Genomic DNA, 20,843 nt, shown 5'->3' on the forward strand with positions numbered 1-20,843 from the left:
GAATTCTCAATTGCATTATTTGAGGGTTTTTTTTTTAAGTTTGAGTTATAGTCATATCTGAATATCTAACTTAAAGTAGTAAAAACAGAAAATGTTGATTTAAAACCTTAATCCTGTTGCTTAGTGCATGTAATAAAAGGTAATGTAAAAAGATACTGTTTATAAACAACATTTGAATATTTTTGTTATATTCCTTTCCAAAATGAACTTTAAAGTCAGTAGTTTAAGAACCATGAATATCCTTGCTAGAAGGCTTTTTTTCCCTCAGAGTTTCCTTTTAGGGTTACTTTGGTGTTTCAGATCTCCAGTGATAAATGTAGTCACTCATTTCCAAATGCTGTAAAGATGATTTCCCCAGTAATGGTATTTGGCTAAATTGGTCCAGCGTCTTAGTTGTAGATCATAGTCGGCAAGGTTCTTATGAACAGTCTTATTATCCAGTACCTTATCTGTTGGCAGGCAGATATGAAATATTGTATTTGGCTCATGTGTATATAGTCCTACAGAAAAAGACCCACTCTCTGAAGATTTGAGTAGCATGGTCACAAAATGTAGAGAATAAAGCATGATAAGACTTACAATCTCCAAACTAAATTAATCTTTATATCCAGAAAGAGCCTGTGTTTTCATATTTACACTTCATGCCTTACACATTTGTATTGTGGCACCTTGGAAAGCTGTAGGGGATAAGAGGGTTGGTGGAAGTCATGCCTATGGACCTGAGTTAGCAATTAAGTTCTTACAGTTGATCAAAAACTTTAGCAATGTAAAGGTGTTGACTTCTTTCACCAACACAGTAGACTAAGTCTGTAATCCATGTTTCTCTTTACTTATGTTGATAGAAAATATGTCTTGTTCTTAAATTTTATCTTTCACTCTCATCTCTTCCAGCCAGAAAAATCTACTTAACCTTCATCACTGAATGCTAGCATCTCCCTCTTGTGTCCCAAGCTTGTTCCAGATGCTTTCTTTTTCTTATAGCCATTTTCTTTTATTAAAGGCAGAGAGAATTCAATACCTTCATTTTCTCATAGCTCTTCTTACACCTCTAGGTGTAGGAGATATGAGAGTCATGATTATGTCATTTCCTACTAATCCTGCTGTGCAAAATGGGATAGTAGACTGATAGGTACAAGCATAGACACGGGCAAAGTTCATCTCCAGCAGATTATATAGAGACGTAAAGCATACAGACCAGTCACCAATTTAAATGTGTTGCAGGTTTTCATCATTTGACTAAGGTCTTGTCTCTCCAGCCATTTTTCTATCAACTTCAACACAAGGAAACAGTGGTAGCCAAGGCAAGGTGGCATTGGAGGGTATACCTGATAGGTAAGGCTCTGATTAAGGCCCAGTGGATCTCTGTGGGATTTTGAGATTCTGTTTATGTTGAGACAAACTATTGGGTTAGCCAAAAAGTTCATTCGGGTTTTTCCATTAAGATGGTATGGAAAAACCCAAATGAACTTTTTGACCAACCCAATAACTCTGTTGCCCTACAAAGCTGGACAAGACCTCAGACTACTTCCTATGCTTTCAAATGATCTGCCTAGGAAAAGAGTTGAGAAGGAGTGAAAAGGAGTCAAGTTTTAATACTTCAGTTCACAGGTAACTCAGTACTTGAAGATGGAATATCAGATTTGCAGAAGGATGTCTGTGTAGTCTGAAGCAATTCAGTAACTGTTTAATCTTCTGAGATCTATTTGTAAATATTGGGAAAAGGGAGGGCTCAATCCTGTTTCCCCCTATTTTTTGCTATCTATTTTTTTTCCAAAGGTCCTTCTCTATGGCTCACGTTATATTCCAAGGACTTCACATTTATATATCAAACTCTGTAAAACTTGTATATCCTATCCTCTATTTGACATAGTTAAATGAGAAATTTTATTTTCACAGATCTCTTTTGGCAAATGTTCATTTTGGGTAGCTGTACCCACACTCAGCCAATTATCATATCTAAAAATAAAGCCATTTTGAGACATTATTTCCTTTCCCTCACCAGCCTATAGTGTCTTTAATTTCTATTCTAATTAGAAAACATGTCCTGATTGTGTGTGTTTACCTCTCTATCCTTCTTTGCACTTAAGTCTAAGACTAAGTCACTTACGGATTGCTGTAATAGTCACCTAACATGGGTCTCTCCTTTTACTCTTTATTCTTTATAGTCAGTGGTCCACCCAGTGGATAAAGAAATCTTAAAAATACATATAAGATCAATGTGACATCAAAGCCGAAAGAAGAATCTTCTGGTATAGAGGAAATTAAAAATTGCATCAAATGATGCTGACTAGCTGATAAAGATGTTTACAGACTAGCAAACACAAAATTCAGCAATATAAGTGTCATTAGTGATATGGATAAAAGCAGTTTGAGTGAAATGGTGTGGAGTGAAGTGGGATAAGAAGAGAAAGGAGGTGATAAACCAGAGATTTGGGTGAAAGAAATAAGGAAATGGATAAATAGCTGGAGAGAAATGTGAAGAAAGAGAGATGTTTGGCATGAGAGCATACATGCATGCACATGTGTTTGTGATAGATTTCATTGTAAAAGACATCCATGTATGTCTGTATAATGGTGGAAGAAAATCCAGAAAAGGGAGAAACTTGAGATGCAGAAGAGAGAAATGGGATGAGGAATCTGAGATTTGAATTCATGGTAGACAAAGCAGCTAAATCTAGAGGATAGAATCATGGAGAGGAGGAAACATTGATGAAATTAATCTCAAACTGTGCCAGCTCTCCTTCCTTCAAATATTTGCTTACCTGTAAATTACTTGTATGCTAGATGAAGAATTACCAAGAATTACAGCAGAAAGAAGTAGCAGGGAGGCTAAAGGCTTAGCAAAATTAGCTACATGTAGGGCTTCCCTGGTGGCGCAGTGATTGAGAGTCCGCCTGCCGATTCAGGGGACACGGGTTCGTGCCCCGGCCCGGGAAGATCCCACATGCCGCAGAGCGGCTGGGCCCGTGACCCATGGTCGCCGAGCCTGCACGTATGGAGACTGTGCCCCGCAACCGGAGAGGCCACAACAGTGAGAGGCCCGCGTACCGCAAAAAAAAAAAAAAAAAAAAAGCTACATGTAAAACACTGATGGATCTCACAGATACAACCTGGAATGAAAAAAAGTAAGAAATGCCACGTCAGGCATAACTAATCACCAGTGATAGAAATAAAAATAGTCATCTTTGGGCTTCCCTGGTGGCGCAATGGTTGAGAATCTGCCTGCCAATGCAGGGGACACGGGTTCGAGCTCTGGTCTGGGAGGATTCCACATGCCACGGAGCAACTGGGCCCATGAGCCACAATTACTGAGCCTGTGCGTCTGGAGCCTGTGCTCCCCAACAAGAGAGGCCGCGATAGTGAGAGGCCTGTGCACCGCAATGAAGAGTGGCCCCCACTTGCCACAACTAGAGAAAGACCTCACACAGAAACGAAGACCCAACACAGCCATAAATTAATTAATTAATTAATTAAAAGGCAAACCTTTAAAAAAAAGTAGTCATCTTTATCAGGGGAATTGATAGTACTGTAGAAGGATCACAAGATAGGATTCTGAAGTGCTTAAAATGTTATGTATTTTGATGCGGGGGGAATTACGTGGTTATATATCAAACATCAAACCATACACTTAAGATTTTTATTACTTTCTGCAGGTATGCCACGTAGCAATTGAAAAACAAACAAACAAAAAAACATTGCAGATTTTATAATCCCCTTGGATTAGTCAGACTACGATCATTATTTGAATTAAATGTAGCTAGATAAACTGGTTTATTCCTCCTTTCGTCACACACAAACAAGCCATTAAATCCTGAGCCCCACGAGAGAAGAGATTTGTCTGCTTTGTTCCTTGACATATTCCAGCTGTTCAGCAGTAAGATTTAACAGCTGTTATCAAATGATGAGTGTTTTCATGACTCAGTATTTTGGGCAAACAATTCTTCCTGTTAACTCCCACCCCATTTTACTCTATATAGTGTGAATATGAATAAGCCTGAAGATGTTTAAAAAAGAAATTTTCTCAAGAGTTCAAATTTATCCATTTATTAAGTCTCTGAATTTGGAGACACACATGAAACAGAAATCCCAGCAGATACCTTGATTCTGGTTATATAACTGGCATATTATCAACTCATTTGGTAAACTGCCATCCAATATCAAAATTAGTATTTTTCATCATTTGGGGTAATTTGTCTATCATTGTAATATTAATATGTTTGCATGATCTTTGAACATCTAGTGTTATAAACTTTATTTTCAGGAAGTGTATAATTTGCATAAAATTTAAGGCTGGAGATATTCAAGTTTGGGGCTATAAAAGATGGAGAATGAAAGCAAGAAGGAATTCTCAAAATTTCCTTAAATCCAACAATCCCACATAAAGCAGGAGCTCCAGACACAATACATAGATCTATGAAAATGACTGGGGACAAGTCCAGGGCTCTTTTATACATCTCTTAAATCTTCCCTGAAATAGAGGGAGTTGCCCAGCAGTGTGAACCCTGAAACACCCACCAGTGTGACAGTTCCATTTTTACTTCTCCCAATAATGAGCTATGGAAAGAATATATAATAGGAATATAGAAGTCTATACGTGGATGGGACCAAATTGCACATAAGTGAAAAAAAAATCAGTAATCTTCCATCTGAGCTGTACAGATGCTACCGTTTCTTGCCAAATCATGAGCATTTAATTTTCTCCAGTAACAAATCAGTGATTGGATGCAACATTATAGAGAAAATGAGGCAAATCTCATGTGATTTCCAGTAATTCATTTCCAACTCAGAAACTTTTGTTTATACACTTATCCCATGTAGATGTGTCTTTGAGATGCTCTTAACACAAGTGCTATTTTACTTCTCGTTTGAAAGTTTTCCTCCATCTTTTGATAGTAATAGTAGGTACCCTCTCAAACTCATATTCAAAATTAATATAAGTTTAGACATAAGGGATACTGACCCTAAAACTTGAAATCTTCATCTGTCTTGTGTTCCTCTTTCTGGGTTTCCTTACCTGCAATATCCAGTTGATATTTTTTTATCTAGAATAGCAGGTGTATTATGTGTTCCTCTAATCTGCAGTGAGATTTAACTTAAAAGACCTATAAGCCTTCTCAGAGTGTCATTTGGTAAGTGTTTGAAGATGGGGGAATTATAAATTATACTTGCATTTGACCTATTCTGTGTTCTAGATTTCCTAACTTAATTATTTCACTTCACTACAGGTCACCAAACTGCCTTACGTAACAGTAGTATTAATCATGTTGCCAAATCTATAGTTAGGGTACCTTGCTTTCCTATGAGTCTAATGTTCTTTAATTCAACATGTCTGGGACAGGGGATGTTTTTGGGTATCTCAGTCTTAAACTTTATTTATGCCTTTTCCCTCACTGTCTCTTTGTATGACTTAAGAGAAATGTGACTATCATTTTCAAAGTTTCCTTGGAGAGCTTGGGAGATAGTAAGACTTTTGTCTCCCAGACACATTCAGTTAGTCTCACAAGTATAACAGTCTCTCCTGTAGAACATTTTCAAGACACATTATAGGTGTGCCATTCCTGTTCCTATCTGCACCTCTGCCTCACACCCAGATAACAGTCAGACTCACATAATTAAATCAATTTTTGATTTGTTTCCTTCTACAATGGTTTTGTTCTTGCAGAATTCCTCTTATATATTGGTTTTAATTTTTGCTTTAAAACATCATATTTAAAATTTGAATTTTTAAAATTTGTATATATGTATAGCTTAGTTTGGGCTTACATACTTAAAATTCCAAGATGATATGCCATTTTTATTAAACGTTTCTTATTTTTACTATTTCCTATTTTCCATTGTTTTTCTTTTCACTTTATTTTATTATTTTTTTTACATCTTTATTGGAGTATAATTGCTTTACAATGGTGTGTTAGTTTCTGCTTTATAACAAAGTGAATCAGCTCTACATATACATATATCCCCATATCTTCTCCCTCTTGCATCTCTCTCAAACCCTCCCTATCCCAACCTTCTAGGTGGTCACGAAGCACAGAACTGATCTCCCTGTGCTATATGGCTGCTTCCCACTAGCTATCTATTTTACATTTGGTAGTATATATGTCCATGCCACTCTCTCACTTCGTCCCAGCTTACCCTTCTGCCTCCCCATGTCCATTATCTACGTCTACATCTTTATTCCTGTCCTGCCCCTAGGTTCTTCAGAACTTTTTTTTTTTTTTTTTTTTTTTAGATTCCATATATATGTGTTAGCATATGGTATTTGTTTTTCTCTTTCTGACTTACTTCACTCTGTATGACAATCTCCAGGTCCATTGACCTCACTACAGATAATTCAATTTTGTTTCTTTTTATGGCTGAGTAATATTCCATTGTATATATGTGTCACATCTTCTTTACCCATTCATCTGTCAGTGGACATTTAGGTTGCTTTCATGTCCTGGCCATTGTAAATAGAGATGCAATGAACATTGTAGTACATGACTCTTTTTGAATTATGGTTTTCTCAGGGTATATGCCCAGTAGTGGGATTGCTGGGTCATATGGTAGCTCTATTTTCAGTTTTTTGAGGAACCTCCATACTATTCTCCATAGTGGTTGTATCAATTTCCATTCCCACCAACAGTGTGAGAGTGTTTCCTTGTCTCCACACCCTCTCCAGCATTTATTGTTTCCAGATTTTTTGATGATGGCCATTCTGACTGGTGTGAGATGATATCTCATTGTAGTTTTGATTTGCATTTCTCTAATGATTAGTGATGTTGAGCATTCTTTCATGTGTTTGTTGCCAATCTGTATATCTTCTTTGGAGAAATGTCTATTTAGGTCTTCTGCCCATTTATGGATTGGGTAGTTTGTTTTTTTTGTTATTGAGCTGCATAGGCTGCTTATAAATTTTGGAGATTAATCCTTTGTCAGTTGCTTCATTTGCAAATATTTTCTCCCATAATGAGTGTTGTCTTTACATCTTGTTTATGGTTTCCTTTGCTGTGCAAAGGCTTTTAAGTTTCATTAGCTTCTATTTGTTTACTTTTGTTTTTATTTCCATTTCTCTAGAGGTGGCTCAAAAAGGATCTTGCTGTGATTTATGTCATAGAGTGTTCTGCCTAGGTTTTCCTCAAAGAGTCTTATAGTGTCTGGCCTTACATTTAGGTCTTTAATCCATTTTGAGTTTCTTTTTGTATATGATGTTAGGGAGTGTTCTAATTTCATTCTTTTAGATGTAGCTGTCCAGTTTTCCCAGCAGCACTTATTGAAGAGGCTGTCTTTTCTCCATTGTATATTCTTTCCTCCTTTATCAAAGGTAAGGTGGCCACATGTGCATGGGTTTATATCTGGGCTTTCTAACCTGTTCCATTGATCTGTATTCCTGTTTTTGTGCCAGTACCATACTGTCTTTATTACTGTACCTTTGCAGTACAGTCTGAAGTATGGGAGCCTGATTCCTCCAGCTCTGTTCATCTTTCTCAAGATTGCTTTGGCTATTCGGGGTCTTTTGTATTTCCATACAAATTGTGAAATTTTTTGTTCTAGTTCTGAGAAAAATGCCATTTGTAGTTTGATAGGGATTGCATTGAATCTGTAGGTTGCTTTGGGTAGTAGAGTCATTTTCACAATGTTGATTCTTCCAATACAAGAGCATGGTATATCTCTCCAACAGTTTGTGTCTTTAATTTCTTTCATCAGTGTCTTATAGTTTTCTACATACAGGTCTTTTGTCTCCTTCAGTAGGTTTATTCCTAGGTATTTTATTATTTTTGTTGAAATGGTAAATGAGAGTGTTTCCTTAATTTCTCTTTCAGATTTTTCATCATCAGTGTATATGAATGCAAGAGATTTCTGTGCATTAATTATGTATCCTGATACTTTACCAAATTCATTGATTACCTCTGGTAGTTTTCTGATATGATTTTTAGGAGTCTCTTATCTTTTTCCATCCCCTCCCTTTCAGTCTGTATGTGTCGATAGGTCTGAAGTGGCTCTCTTGTAGACAGCATATATTTGGGTCTTGTTTTTGTATCCTTTCAGCCAGTCTGTGTCTTTTGGTTGGAGCATTTAATCCATTTACATTTAAGGTAGTTATCAATATGTATGTCCCTATTACCATTTCCTTAATTGTTTTGGATTTGTTATTGTAGTGCTTTTCCTTCTCTTGTGATTTCTGCCTGGAGAAGTTCCTTTAGCATTTGTTGTAAAGCTGGTTGGGTGGTGTTGACTTCTCTTAGCTCTTGCTTTTGTGTAAAGGTTTTAATTTCTCCATGGAACCTGAATGAGATCCTTGCTGGTAGAGTAATCTTGGTTGTAGGATTTTCCCTTTCATCACTTTAAATATGTTCTGCCACTCCCTTCTGGCTTACAGAGTTTTTGCTGAAAGATCTGCTGTTAACCTTATGGGGATTCCCTTGTATGTTATTTGTTGCTTTTCCCTTGCTTTTAATATTTTTTTTCTTTTCATTTAATTTTTGAGTTTGATTAATATGTGTCTTGGCATGTTTCTCCTTGAATTTATCCTGTATGGGACTCTCTGCACTTCCTGGACTTGATTGACTATTTCCTTTCCCATATTAGGGAAATTTTCAACTCCAATCTCTTCAAAATTTTTTTTTCAGTCTCTTTCTTTTTCTCTTCTTATTCTGGGACCCCTGTAATTCGAATGTAGGTGCATTTAATGTTGTCCCAGATGTCTGTGAGACTGTCCTCAATTATTTTCTTTCTTTTTTCTTTATTCTGTTCTGTGGTAGTTATTTCCACTATTTTATCTTCCAGGTCACTTATCTGGTCTTCTCCTTCAGTTATTCTGCTATTGATTCCTTCTAGAGAATTTTTAATTTCATTTATTGTGCTGTTCTTCATTTTTTTTTTCTTTAGTTCTTCTATATCCTTATTAAACATTTCTTGTATTTTCTCCATTCTATTTCCAAGATTTTGGATCATTTTTCCTGTCATTACTCTGAATACTTTTTCAGGTAGACTGTCTATTTCCTCTTCATTTGTTTGGTCTGGTGGGTTTTTATCTTGCTCCTTCATCTGCTGCATATTTCTCTGTCTTATCATTTTGCTTAACTTACTGTTTTGGGGGTCTCCTTTTCTCAGGCTGCAGGTTTGTAGCTCATGTTGTTTTTGGTGTCTGCCCTCAGTAGGTGAGGTTGGTTCAGTGGGTTGTGTAGGCTTCCTGGTAGAGGGAACTAGTTCCTGTGTTCTGGTGGATGAGGCTGGATCTTGTCTTTCTGTTGGGCAAGTCTGTGTCCAGTGGTGTGTTTTGGGGTGTCTGTGACCTTATTATGATTTTAGTCAGCCTCTCTGCTAATGGCTGGTGTTGTGTTCCTGTCTTGCTAGTTGTTTGGCATAAGGTGTCCAGCACTGTAGCTTGTTGGTTGTTGAATGGAGGTGGGTCTTAGCATTGAGACAGAGATCTCTTGGAGGGCTTTCACTGTTTGATATTATGTGGAGCCGGGAGGTCTCTGGTGGACCAATGTCCTGAACTCAGCTCTTCCTCCTCAGAGGCACAGGCCTGACCCTTGGCCAGAGCACCAAGACCCTGTCAGCTACATGGCTCTGAAGTAAAGGGAGATAAAAAGAAAGAAAAATTAATAAATGAAATAAAGTTATTAGAATAATTTTTTAAAAAAATTAGTAAAAATTAAAACAACTAAAAAGTAATAAAAAAAGAGAAAGAAACAAGAGAGCAACCAAGCCAAAAAACAAATCCACCAATGACAGCAAGTGCTAAATACTATACAAAGAAAAAAATAATAATAATAAAAGGACAGAACCCTAGAACAAATGATAAAAGCAATGCTATACAGGCAAAATCACACAAAGAAGCACACATATACACACTCACAAAAAGAGAAAAAGAAAAATATAATCTACATATATAATAAAAAAAGGAAGAGAGCAATCACATCAATAAACAAATCTACCAATGATAATAAGCTCTAAATTCCAAACTAAGATTTACATAAAACCAGAAACAAATTAGATGCAGAAAACAAACCGGAAGTCTACAGCTGCTCCCAAAGTCCACCACCTCAATTTTGGGATGATTCGTTGTCTATTCAGGAATTCCAGAGTTGCAGGATACACATCAAGTTGATTGTGGAGATTTAATCTGCTGCTCCTGAGGTTGCTGGGAGAGATTTCCCTTTCTCTTCTTTGTTCTCACAGCTCCTTGGATTCAGCTTTGTATTTGGCCCCACCTCTGCGTGTAGGTCGCCTGAGGGCATCTGCTCTTCCCTCAGACAGTATGGGGTTAAAGTAGCAGCTGATTAGGGGGTTCTGGCTCACTCAGGCCAGAGGGAGGGAGGGGTATGGAATGCGGAGTGAACCTGCTCCAGCAGAGGCCAGCATGAGGTTGCAACAGCCTGAGGCCTGTTGTGTGTTCTCCTGCAGAAGTTTCCCTGGATCAGGAGACCCTGGCAGTGACAGGCTGCACAGGTTCCCAGGAGGGAAGGTGTGGATAGTGACCTGTGCTTGCACACAGGCTTCTTGGTGGCTGCAGCAACAGCCTTAGCATTTCATGCCCGTCTGGTGCCTGCACGGACAGCCGTGGCTCGTGCCCATCGAGCTCATTTAGCTCGGTGCTCATTTAGACGGTGCTCTGAATCCCCTCTCCTCACACACCACAAACTCCCTTCCAGCTAGCTATGGTGCACTAGCCCCCTTTAGGCTGTGTTCATGCAGCCAACCCCAGTCCTCTCCCTGGGATCTGACCTCTGAAGCCTGAGCCTCAGCTCCCAGCCACTGTCCACCCCGTCGGGTGAGCAGACAAGCCTCTCAGGCTGGTGAGTGCTGATCAGCACAGATCCTCTCTGCGGGACTCTCTCTGCTTTGCCCTCTCCACCCCTGTTGCTGCTCTCTCCTCCATGACTCCGGAGCTTCCCCATGCCTACCCCACGTCTCTGCCAGTAAAGGGGCGTCCTAGTGTGTGGAAACTTTTCCTCCTTCACAGCTCCCTCCCAGAGGTGCAGGTCCGTCCCTATTCTTTTGCCTCTGTTTTTTCTTTTTTCTTTTTCCTACCCAGGTACACGGGGTGTTTCTTGTCTTTTGGGAAATCTGAGGTCTTCTGCCAGTGTTCAGTAGGTGTTCTGTAGGAGTTGTTCCACATGTAGATGTATTTCTGATATATTTGTGGGGAGAAAGGTGATCTGCACGTCTTACTCCTCTGCCATCTTGAAGCACACCCACAAGAAAATCTTAAAATCATTAATACAAAATGCCACAGTGCCAAAATCAGAAATGATTTCTATCACTAAAATATTAGGAATATTTCAAATAAAGGAAGCCAGTATATTATAATTGGGTTTGAAATCTAGCATCACCACTGACTGTTTTTCCTTAAAATTAATTACAAATTCCATTCCTCATGTAAAACATTACCTCTGAAGGATGTTCTGATAATTGTCATATAATAAACATTAAGTAAGTAAAAGAGTACTTGGCATTTAGATAGTTTTTAATACTAATATTAATACTTGTTGGCTGCAAACTTAGACTGCCAGATATTTCTTCAGCAGGGATGGGTTTATTCAGGATCAGCAGAGAGTTGCAATTTGGGGTCTGCCAACATGGAGAGCCACATGTAAGTCCTGGCTCATCAGGCATGGAGAGGTCTTTTATAGAGGGAGAAAGGAAAGTGGGAGGGCTACAGTAAACAAACATAGCTTTTGATTGGCTGAGTCCTTTCCAGGAAAGAAGAGGAGTCTCTCTTCTTCCTATTGGCTTCTGCTATCACTGCAAGGTGTGACAGCTCCTCCCTCTAGTTTCCACATGTATTTAATTGAGGTTTCTGCTTATTAAATCTTACAAACCTATTATTGTATTAGTAGAATATTTCTATTACTTTTATTATTATCTTTCTTCCAATATCAAGATAAAGTATGATGTAATGTATCCACTGTTATAAGGTTTATTTTACTTTATTTATTTATTATTATTTTTTTTTTTGTGGTACACAGGCCTCTCTTTGTTGTGGCCTCTCCCATTGCAGAGCACAGGCTCCGGACGTGCAGGCTCAGTGGCCATGGCTCACGGGCCCAGCCGCTCCGCAGCATGTGGGATCTTCCCGGACCGGGGCACGAACCTGTGTCCCCTGCATCGGCAGGTGGACTCTCAACCACTGTGCCACCAGGAAAGCTCTTATTTTATTTTTAATTCTGATTCTTCCAGCAGATATATTTCCCAAGAGCAATTCAATTGATTTTGCCTTGATATTTTTATTTTTTTAATTAATATTTATTTATTGCTGTGCTGCATGTCTTGCAGGATCTTAGTTCCCCTATCAGATACTGAACCTGGGCCCTCTGCATTGAAAGTGCAGAGTCCTAACCACTGAACTGCCAGGGAATTCTGACTTTTTTTAAATAAAATGATAATACAGCCTGAGAGAGTAATGAGACCCTTTAGCCAGTTGAGAAAATTAAGGAGGAACTAATGAATGAAGGTACAAATTATTTATATGTATTAACAAAGTCACGGTAACCACGTGTTGTCCTGATCTTACAAAATGAAAATTTTAGTTTCAGTCTTTTTCCCTGATAGTATGTTGTATTTAGAGAATTTTTATTTCACAGTTGTTTCCAGCTATATGACAGAGGCCTGAATTACATCTTTTATATGTGATTTCCAGGTGTAAGTCTAAATACCTTCTGAAATGTAAGAGTGATTGTGTGTGTGTGTCTGTGTGAATGCCCCAAATCAGTAATTATATCACTATGGTCAATTATACCAAGAAGTTGCACTAATTGTAGATGAAAAGATTTAGGTTTTTAATTTAAAATCTATAGACAAAACAACTATCCAGTTCTTATTAGCATCATGGACCTGATGATGTTTCTTTCAATATTGTGTTCTTCTTTTTTTGGTACATTAAGGTGTTCATTCGTGTGGTTAGAACAGTAGGAAAAAAAAATCCATTTTAATGGTTAAATGTTTTTCAGACCACACGTATTATCAACTTCCATTTGCCACTACTGAAATTTAGATTAGGAGCAGCAATTAAATTTTCAAGTTGATTTTTGCAATCTACGTTAAAATGATCCTTGGTAATATGTAAGTGGGAAACTAAACTTCACTTCTTATAAACTCTGTATCAGATGATGATTGCACAAGTCACCAATTTCCAAAAGCTGGTATTGTTATATATTGTAGCCCTTTCCTTTCTTTATGTCCAATGTTCGATCATTCCCCAAATCAAAAAATTCTTATAATTTTCCTTCATTATTGTCAATCACTCCCTCTACAACACCATTGCTGTACAGAGATTTGAATTCTCATTATTTCTTATCTGGATTCCTCCAGTATATTGCTAACTCTTTTCTCATCATTAGTCTTAGATCTTTCAATTTATCTCACTGACCAACTGACAAAATTATCTTCATAAAATATATTGCTTTTTGATTTTAAGATATTTTTATAGCCATAGACTCACATGCAAGGATTTACATGATTTCCCTTCTTAGCTATGTATCTCCAAAATATCCTTGCTTCATGATAATTGATATTTTTGTGGCCTCTGCCATAATTAACCATGGTCCTTTGATATCATGGACAATACCTGGAATACACTAACTTGTTACAAATAGGGTTATTTAAGAACTTGCACTGGAATCTCCAATATTCCTTATTATATGTTTGTAAGAGCTTTCTATTCAGAAGCAAGGGGAAATTCACATTCATACAGAATCTCTAAGAGTGAAAGAATCCATGCTGCCTGCTTCTAGCCATCTTTCTTAAGCCAACTTCTACCACCTGATACAAGTAGGTGCTGATTCTTAGGTCAAAAATCTTTTCCTATGATTCCTACCGAAATTTCCATATGAAATTAGAGCCAAATCCAGCATAGACCGTTTTTTTTTTGTTTGTTTTGTTTTGTTTTTAACATCTTTATTGGAGTATAATTGCTTTACAATGGTATGTTAGTTTCTGCTGTATAATAAAGTGAATCAGCTATATAGAAACATACATCTCCATATCTCCTCCCTCTTGCATCTCGCTCCCACCCTCCCTATCCCAGCTTTCTAGGTGGACACAAAGCACCAGGCTGATCTCCCTTTGCTATGTGGCTGCTTCCCACTAGCTATCCATTTTACATTTGCTGGTAAATATATGTCCATGCCACTCTCTCACTTCAACCCATCTCACCCTTCCCCTTCCCTGTGTCCTCAAGTTCATTTGCTATGTCTGCATTTTTATTCCTATCTTGCCCCTAGGTTCTTCAGAACCATTTTTTTTTTCTTTTTTAGATTTCATATATATGTGTTAACATACAGTATTTGTTTTTCTCTTTCTGACTTACTTCACTTTTTATGAGTCTCTAGGTCCATCCACCTCACTACAAATAACTCAATTTTGTTTCCTTTTATGGATGAGTAATATTCCATTGTATATATGTGCCACATCTTTTTTATCCATTCATCTGTTGATGGACACTTAGGTTGCTTCCATGTCCTGGCTATTGTAAATAGAGCTGCAGTGAACATTGTAGTACATGGTTTGGCTTGTCTGAAAAGATGAAAATTCACTCTAGAGATCTAGTCAGAAGTATGATACATTCAAAACAAACATCAGTTAGAAGGTCACTGAGATGTTCTAGATAAGAGGTAATATGGTTAGGGTGCTAACAATGGGAAGGAAAAGTGTTTGGATAGAGATTATAAATATTGTAAGTTTTAGCCCAAAGAAATCGGTTATGCTAGATATAGCATGCGAGCACAAGAAAAGAGTCAAGACTGACTCAAGATTTTTGGCCTAAACTGCACATAAAATGAGGCAACACTGTGGGAACAACCTATTATTTGGGAAAAGTGAAAATCAAGAATTAAGTTTTAGTTATTTCAATTTGCAGCTGTTAATCAGGATTCCAAGAGCAGGATTTCGGATGATAGATATGTGTGTCAACATGGGAGAAAAGTATGAAATTTTATATATATTTATATTTGGCTACTGAATTAAATCCCATATCTCTGTGTCTTACAATATTTTTTTCTTAGATCACAGTTCAGTACATGTTGCATGACTCCCCAAGAAATGGCACTGTGCTCTTATCTCCTGTCATTCTGTTTTGCTGTCATTTAGACAAATGACCTATGTAGCCTTCACAGAAGGAGAGCCATTACAGAATAGCATGTAGGAGTCTTTATGCCCAGGACTGAAGGGTTCCAAATACACTCTTCCTCAGTACCTGCAGTGGTACCTCTAGGACCTCCCCACATCTAAAATTCTCAGATATATAAGTCCCATTGTTGGCTCTCTGTACCTGTCATTCCACATTCACAGATTCAACCAACCTCGCATAGTGTAGTAATATATACATTTATTGAAAAAAATCAGCTTAAGAGTGGACCCACACAGTTCAAGCCCATGTTATTCAAGGGTCAACTCTACTTCTTCCCACACAATCCTGACCAAAATGCAGTCATCTGGCACTGAACTAATTACACAGAAAAGCTGAGAAAATTTTTTATCCTATCTGCTCATGAATACCAAGTAACCAAGAAATACTTGGCAGTCTCTGACACAGTGGTTATGAGGAATTAATGAAGGGTATCTTTACAAGATTACACTTCATTGTAGTTTGATGGGTCTTATTTACTGTCTGGGGAGAGGTTTCTTTTGATACCGGTGAGCTTGTGGGCAGAGTTACTTTGCCATAGAACAAAATTAGATCTCATGCCATAAGAGGACTTGGAAAGATAATTTGGAAAATAAATCTTGTGCCACAATGCAGTGGTAATTGAACAGGAATATCTTGAACCACAAGGCAGCTTTGAACACAGACATCTTGTTATAAATGGTTGCATTCCCTTAACTGGGAGAATCAGTTGTTTCAAATGTTGCTCACAGTCTAAGTAAGATGACTTCTGAGATATGATGATTGGATTCAACATTTAGAGGTTAATAGCTGCTTGAGAGGAATGGTGGTGACAAAATCCTTTCTTGGATTCAAGAAAGAATAGAATATTATAGCTGTAAAAATGAGCAGAGAAATGAGTCATAGTTGAATGAGATATAGGATCATTGGAAGGATTTGCTTTTTCTTCTTTTCATGTTCTGGCTTGTCCATTGACATGACTAATTCAATAAAGCTGAAATAGTCAATCATGAAAAAGTACAAAGGAACAATTGCATATGTAATATTATCAAATAATCAAATATACACTGTATCCTGTACACAAGAGCACCTCTCCTTACACAGGACAACAGATGCTTCATCATTCAATTAAGTGGGGAGGAAGCACAGCTAAGAATTATTGTACTTTCATGTGTTTGAGTGTGACTACATTTTTATCCAAAAACCTCTGGAGTTGAAATACTACAGGGTTAGAATACTGGAAAGTCATGAGTGCAGCCTGAAGTTTGGGACACTTGGATACTCTGGAAGGTGTTATTATGGGTAATGATAAGATCTAGGATTCCAGCATGACATAGTGGTTGGGTAGACAAGAGGAAAATATATTTGAAGATAAATTCAAGGATTTGAGAATGCATAATCTCTGAAACTGTATCCTATGTAGATTTCTTTGTTTCTATTTTGCTTAGAGTGAATTTCCTCCCAGAAGGTTCCCAAGCCCCTTATAAAAATAAACCAGAGTGATCAACATGGACCTTTAAAGTATAAACATCACCCTAGATATTGCAAAATCTTGCTTAATGACTTTAAAGAAAATTATCCTGCTGTTCTATCTCACAATAAGATGTAAAATCGAAATTTAGCTAAATTAAAACTAAAATTCAGCTTAGGTGTGACTACCTCATTCTTTTGTCAATTTATCATTGGTAATTATATTAGAATTAAATATAAAAATTAATTTGTTATTTTCATCCTCAAGGCATGAACATCTATCAATCATAAAGGCAAAAAAGAGCAATAAAACTTTTCTAAGACAAAAGTTTTAAACTGAATAGAGTTAAAGAATAATGGCACATAAGTATGCCATAATATAACAAAACTGAACATAAAGCAACATTGTCTTTTGGGGGGAATATTAACTTGACCTCAAAACTCACATTTCATTAAATTACTAAACTCATTGTTTTTCAGTCAATCTTGAAAATGCATTTATAGAGGTGTTTTAGTTTATAACAAACAAAAATTCAATGTCATATTTTAAACACATTTAATAAAGAAGTACACTTAAATTTTAAACAATATCAATTTATGAACTAATATGTGTAATTATTGAGACATTTCTCAGGAAATAATATTAAAACTTGTGCAAATAAAAGTCCAAGTTTTGTATATAATTTAGTCTTTATAAAAACTGCACTCTAAAATATAACAGGAGAGAGTAAGGGAGTGAAAGGGGTTGAAAGAGAAAGAGAGGAAAAAGGAAATTAAAAGAAAAATATCCAAGAATAATTATTTTTCAGTTCCAAGAGAAATGATGATTCAGTCCAATATATTTAAAATTGAAGGGAAAAAAGCTCAAGTTCACTGCTTTCCTGTTACTAGTCTTTCCAGAGCTGTGCCAAATGTCATTATTAAGGTGGCCATTTACATATAGTGCCATAACATGGGGAGCTTAAAGGTTAAGGTCAGTAGTAGAAAGAACTTCATTGAAAAGGCCACGTTTTAGAAATGGGAACATCTTTTTACTAGTAATGTGAAATGGGGAATTAAGGCAATGACCTAAATAATTAAAGTAAAACAAACCCTCTGCATCTGAGAGAAAAATAAAAGAGAACTTCAAAACTTAAATCATCACAAATTACTGTCAACATTGATCACATTAATGGGGTAATTGCTCAGCATGCACTTTAAAGAGGCTACATATCTCCAAATGAAGTCATTTCTATATGTAGACATTGATTTACTGATTTGTGTTTTATTATTTCCAAAGTCTCAGTGATTGATTTCTTTTGATACAATGAGCTAATTTTGATATTAAGACAGGAAAAAAATGTGTATAGTCTATACTAAGTAGTGCTTATTTTTATTTTTTGAAATCCATACATTATAAGGGTCAAATATTAAACTTGTATTGTGGCAAATGTAGACTACATAATAAAATGTTATCTTTTCATGTTATCTAAAACATGCAAATTGGAAGCACATGACCCTTACAATTCTGCATACTTATTATTTCCTGGAGTCTTTTAATTTATTTTTTTAAATTAATTTATTTGGAGTATAGTTGATTTACAATGTTGTGTTAGTTTCTGCTGTACAGCAAAGTGAATCAGTTATACATACACATATTTCACTCTCTTTTAGATTCTTTTCCCATATAGGTCATTACAAAGTATTGAGTAGAGTTCCCTGTGCTATGAGTAGGTTCTTATTAGTTATCATTTTTGTACATAGTAGCATGTATATGTCAATCTCAATCTCCCAATTTATCCCTTCTCCCCCTTTCCCCCTTGGTAACCATTAGTTTGTTTTCTACATCTGTGACTTTATTTCTGTTTTATAAGTAAGTTCATTTGTACCATTTTTCTTTAATCCACATGTAAGCGATATATGACATTTGTCTTTCTCTGTCTGACTTACTTCACTCATTATGAAAATCTGTAGGTCATCCATCCATGTTGCTGCAAATGGCATTAGTTTTTTTTTTTATGGCTGAGTAATATTCTACTGTATATATGTACCACATTCTTCTTTATCCATTCATCTGTTAATGGACATTTAGGTTGCTTCCATGTCCTGGCTGTTATAAATAGTGCAGGGCATATAACCGGAGAAAAACATAATTCAAAAATATACAGGCACCTCCATGTTCACTGCAGCACTAAAGTCCTTTTAAAACCAGCACAGTCAAAGCCCCTTGTCTCATGCATGTCACAACCAACAAAAGGGTCTGACAACTGATACGCACTGTAGCATGGACCTCTTCCTGCTTCAATTGTATCTTGTCTCCCTCCTTCCACTTTTCCTTCATCCATTCCTCCCTCTCTTTATATGTGGTTCTTTCTTTCTTTGCCATTTGAAACAATGGAAATTGTGTAGCCAGGAAACACAAGAGAAGAAAAAGACCTACAATAACAAACCCAAAACAATTAAGAAAATGGGAATAGGAACATATATATCGATAACTACCTTAAATGTAAATGGATTAAATGCTCCAACCAAAAGACATAGCCTGGCTGAATGGATACAAAAAGAAGACCCATATATTTGCTGCCTACAAGAGACCCACTTCAGAAATAGGGACACATACAGACTGAAAGTGAGGGGATGGAAAATGATATTCCATGCAAAAGGAAATCAAAAGACAGCTGGAGTAGCAATTCTCATATCAGAAAAAATAGACTTTAAAACAAAGACTATTACAAGAGACAAAGAAGGACACTACATAATGATCAAGGGATCAATCCAAGAAGAAGATATAATAATTGTAAATATTTATGCACCCAACATAGGAGCACCTCAATACATAAGGCAAATACTAACAGCCATAAAAGGGGAAATCAAAAGTAACACAATCATAGTAGGGGACTTTAACACCCCACTTTCATGAATGGACAGATCATCCAAAATGAAAGTAAATAAGGAAACACAAGCTTTAAATGATACATTAAACAAGATAGACTTAATTGATATTTATAGGACATTTCATCCAAAAACAACAGAATACCCTTTCTTCTCAAGTGCTCATGGAACATTCTCCAGGATAGATCATATCTTGGGTCACAAATCAAGCCTTGGTAAATTTAAGAAAGTTGAAATCATATCAAATATTTTTTCTGACCACAATGCTATGAGACTAGATATCAATTACAGGAAAAAATCTGTAAAAAATACAAACACATGGAGGCTAAACAATACACTACTTAATATCCAAGGGATCACTGAAGAAATCAAAGAGGAAATTAAAAAATACCTAGAAACAAATGACAATGGAGACACGACAACCCAAAACCTATAGGATGCAGCAAAAGCAGTTCTAAGAGGGAAGTTTATAGCAATACAGTCCTACCTTAAGAAACGGGAAACATCTCAAATAAGCCACCTAACCTTGCACCTAACACAATTAGAGAAAGAAGAACAAAAATCCCCAGTTAGCAGAAGGTAAGAAATCATAAAAATCAGATTAGAAATAAGGGAGAACCAAGATTATCTGTATAGAGAGGTTCAAGGAACAAGTCTGAGGAATAGGAATGAAAACAACTTCAATTGTGAAAACCATATTCCACATTCTATAAACTACAAAGGTTGTGCAAAATCCAACTAATAATAAATCCAAAGAAATGACATGTGGTTATTCGTATTCCAAGAATGGCATAAATGATACATAGACAAATATAGAGGAGGAAAAAAATAAATGGCAAGCCAACTAGAGAGGAACTAGAACTTGATATCTAGAATGAAGAGCTCCTTGAGGTATCACTGAGAATGTAGAAATAACCCGGGTCCCATAGCCACAGCAGCCTGGAAAGAGCAAATACTTTTTGGCTTCACCCTCCCCCATTTCTTGTTGGATACTTGAGCATTGCCTCCACAGTGGCTCTGAGTATGTGTCCTTCTGATGAGTCCATGCATGAGTCATACCTATTTCCTCCCACTCAAGCAGCAGTGGGATGTTTGCTGTGACTGGGCCTCAAAGCTCCTCAAGTGAGGTGTCCCTCAAAGCCTCTCCCAGTTCATCATCAACCCCATGATTTGTGCCATCACTCAGACCAAGTGTGAACAGTGCCCTACAGCTCCTTGTGCCACATGTGATACACGGGCTGCAACACAATCCTGACTTCTGCTTGCAGCATCTTAGTGCCCCTGGTTCCACTTTTGACTTGTTCTTATTGCACTGCTCCTCTTGAGACTAAGGCAGAAGTCCCAAGGCTTGGGCTACAGTACAGCCCGTGTGATGGACACCACACTTCAGCAAGAGTCACCCCTTGGACAATAA

The 20,843-nt window shown here is 37.0% G+C and overlaps 1 pseudogene; it reads right to left on the reverse strand.

Annotated features, from left to right (window-relative positions):
* Nucleotides 1–283: 283 nt before the first annotated feature.
* LOC113624743 (protein downstream neighbor of Son-like) overlaps nt 284–20,843 on the reverse strand; it is a 164,406-nt pseudogene continuing 143,846 nt past the window's right edge.

The sequence above is a fragment of the Aethalodelphis obliquidens genome, unplaced genomic scaffold, assembly GCF_003676395.1.
Source record: "Aethalodelphis obliquidens isolate GAN/ISIS:26980383/991018 unplaced genomic scaffold, ASM367639v1 scaffold1, whole genome shotgun sequence".
In the NCBI taxonomy this organism is placed as follows: Eukaryota; Metazoa; Chordata; class Mammalia; order Artiodactyla; family Delphinidae; genus Aethalodelphis; species Aethalodelphis obliquidens.